The following is a 3,571-nucleotide window of genomic DNA, read 5'->3' on the forward strand; positions in this document are numbered from 1 at the left end:
TACAGTTGTTTCACACTTTTTTGTTATGTATATAATTCCACATGTGTTAATTCATAGTTTTGATGCCTTCAGTTTGATTCTACAATAATGATAATAAAGAAAACTCTTTGAATGAGAAGGTGTCTCCAAACTCCAAACCCCGGGAAGTCGTGGGTTGGGGGAAGTCGTGGCCTAATGGTTAGAGGGTTGGACTCCCAATCGAAGGGTTGTGGGTTCTAGTCTTGGGCCGGACGGAATTGTGGGTGGGGGGAGTGCATGTACAGCTCTCTCTCCACCTTCAATACCACGACTTAGGTGCCCTTGAGCAAGGCATCGAACCCCCAACTGCTCCCCGGGCGCTGCAGCTTAAATGGCTGCCCACTGCTCCGGGTGTGTGCTCACTGTGTGTGTGTGTGTGTGTGTGTGTGTTCACTGCTCTGTGTGTGTGCATTTCGGATGGGTTAAATGCAGAGCACAAATTCTGAGTATGGGTCACCATACTTGGCTGAATGTCACTTCACTTTCACTTTTGGTCTGTACTGTATATTTAATTTACAATCTATCTCTGTACATGGGTGGCACTCATAAAGTGGAACTATATGTGGGGACAGATAGATAGATGTATTTGCTAAACATCTGTTTATCATCACTGGATAGTCAAGTCAAGCTCATTATCTGGATTTTTACTGAACAGGAAGATTATACTTGAACAAGAGGATTATCTATATATTAGCTCTCTCTCTCTCTATCTCTATCTCTCTTTCTCTCTCTCTCTCTCTATGCATATATATATATATATATATAAGGGTATTTTATACATACAATCTCAGAAAAAAGGTACAAGCTGTCACTGAGGCAGGTTTACCTTTTCAAAAAGTACTGTTAGGTACCATTTGGGTACTAATATAAACACCTTGGGTACTAAAGTGACAAGCTGTTACTGTTTTTTTCTGAGTATACATTATTATATACACTACAGACCAAAAATTTAGAAACATTACTATTTTTAAAGTTTTTGAAAGAAGTTTATTCTGCTTATCAAGCCTGCATTTATTTGATCAAAAATACAGAAAAAACTGTAATATTGTGAAATATTATTACAACTTAAAATAATAGTTTTCTATTTGAATATACTTTTAAAAAATGTATTCCTGTGATGCAAAGCATTACTCCAGCCTTCAGTGTCACATGTAACATCCAGTCTATCACATGATCATTTAGAAATCATTCTAATATTCTGATTTATTATGAGTGTTGGAAACAGTTCTGCTGTTTAATATATTTGAGGAATAAAAGGTTAAAAAGAACTGCATTTATTCAAAATAAAAATAAAACATTCTAATAATATATATTCTACTAATATATTTTCTTTACTATCACTTTTTATCAACACATCCTTGCTGAATATAAGTATTGATTTTATTAAAAAAAAATAAAGAACAAAAATGACTGACCCCAAATTACTGACCAGTAGTGTATATTGTTATTACAAAATATTTATATTTTAAAAACATAGCTTCTTTTTTTTCTTTTTTTTTCTTTTTTACTTTTTAACCATCAAAGTATCCTAAAAAAGTATCACATGTTCTGAAAAAATATTAAGCAGCAGAACTGTTTCCAACTTCGATAATGAATCATCATATTAGAATGATTTCTAAAGGATCATGTGATAATGATCCTAAAAATTCAGCTTTGCATCACAGAAATAAATGATAATTTAAAGTATAATGCATTTAAAAAACAATTATTTTAAATTGTAATAATATATCACAAAATTAAAAAAATTTCTGTATTTTTGATCTAATAAATGCAGGCTTGACGCGGAGACTTCTTTCAAAAACATTAAAAATAGGAATGTTTCCAAACTTTTGGTCTGTACTGAATATATAGCCAAAATGTTAAGTTTAATTTTATTTTAAATTGTATATTATCCAGGAAGGATGCATTTTAATTGGTCAAAAGTGACTTTAACACTGTTGTTAACTATTTCTATTTCAGTTAAATACTGTTCTTTTGAACTCTCGATTAATCAAGGGTCCTGAAACAAATTGTATCACAGTTTACACAACAACTGCTCAGCACAACATTTTTCAACATTGATAATAATAGAAAAGGCTCCTTGAGCACCAAATCAGCCAATTAGATTGATCTGAATGGCCGAGCAATCCATAAAAGGATGGAAAGCTCAAAGTGGCCGATGTCAGTAAGATCTGAGCTCTAACAGCACTAGAACAACAGAGATATTGTGATGCCAGACACTGATTGAAGTGGCCCAAAATGTCCTTAAATTCTCTTTTTCTAAACAATAAATGAAAACACAGTGCGAACTTGATCCGTCTCTAAGGTTTTGCTCTGTTCATTGTCTCCAACTCTGTTCAGACTATTAACATTAACAACAACATTGTCTGAACAGAAAATCTTTTGCCTTTGCTGTTGGGGCGACGTGGACTAATGTGTCTGAATGTTGGGTGTCCCTGAGGCAATGTTGACTTTTTGAAGCGCATGACCAAACCAGAAGATTGAAATAATCGCTGCAGTGTGTTTGGAGGTGTGGTGCACTGTTTAACATCTGAAAGACATTACTTCAGAACAAAAACTACTTCCCATAAAGAGGATGTTTTCTCTCTCACTTAAGTTTCTTCACAGCGCACGGTCATTTTACTGTGACAGGGAACTGAGAGAAAAGCTGAAACATTTATTACATAGCACATATAGTTTTTTTAATGACTGCATTGTTGGATCTGGATTGATTTTGGGTATTAGGAGGTAATTACGCCAACGACCTTCTGGGTTCAGTTTGTGAATCAGTTTTGGCAGCTAGGCGAGACACATACATACCTTACCAACCACCCAAACAATCAGCAAACACTCAAACGACCACGACCTCCTACATGAAACCAACTCTTGGACCCAAACGAGAGAAACCTGAGAGGCCTTTTGTCAATAGTACATGGCTTCATTTTCATGACCACATTAGAAAGGTCAAACACCATCTGTGTCAACTACATAAAGTCTGGAAAAAGTGCAGGACCTCTGCAGTGGCATGTTTGGGTTTCTCCGAATTTGATTAAAAAGCTTCAATTTGACCGCATTATGCACATTTATGCCCTGAAATCCAGTATCAGAACCGCTGGACACAGAAATTTTAATAGCTGTAATAAAAAAAAATAAAAAAATCTAATTAACCATTCATCCCGTTCGTGGAAAATTGAGATCCAAGGACATTTTAACAGAGGTCACTGACACTTCTGTCAGCACTGTGGACACATTGCTGTTGTTGTCTAGTGTGTGTGTGTGTGTAGGAGGTTAGTCTTTACATCATCATGCTTTAATTGGGCTGTGGTGGTTAATTAAAGCTGCTAGCCAACAGGAGAAATCCAGCTGCCATACAGTATAAAAGAGCCGAGCGCCTAAAGACAGAACAAGGTGAGCTGAGAAAAGACACTTTGGTTACTCTTTGGTAAGTCCCTCTCAAGACTTTGACGATGAAAAACTAACTTCAGTGTTTTGTGATCATATTGTGTCTCTTTTTTTTTTTTTTTTAGACATACAGGTGTTTTTATCAGTTTGGGCTGCTCTGTCGAGGGTTATC

Source organism: Carassius gibelio, chromosome B2, assembly GCF_023724105.1.
Source record: "Carassius gibelio isolate Cgi1373 ecotype wild population from Czech Republic chromosome B2, carGib1.2-hapl.c, whole genome shotgun sequence".
In the NCBI taxonomy this organism is placed as follows: Eukaryota; Metazoa; Chordata; class Actinopteri; order Cypriniformes; family Cyprinidae; genus Carassius; species Carassius gibelio.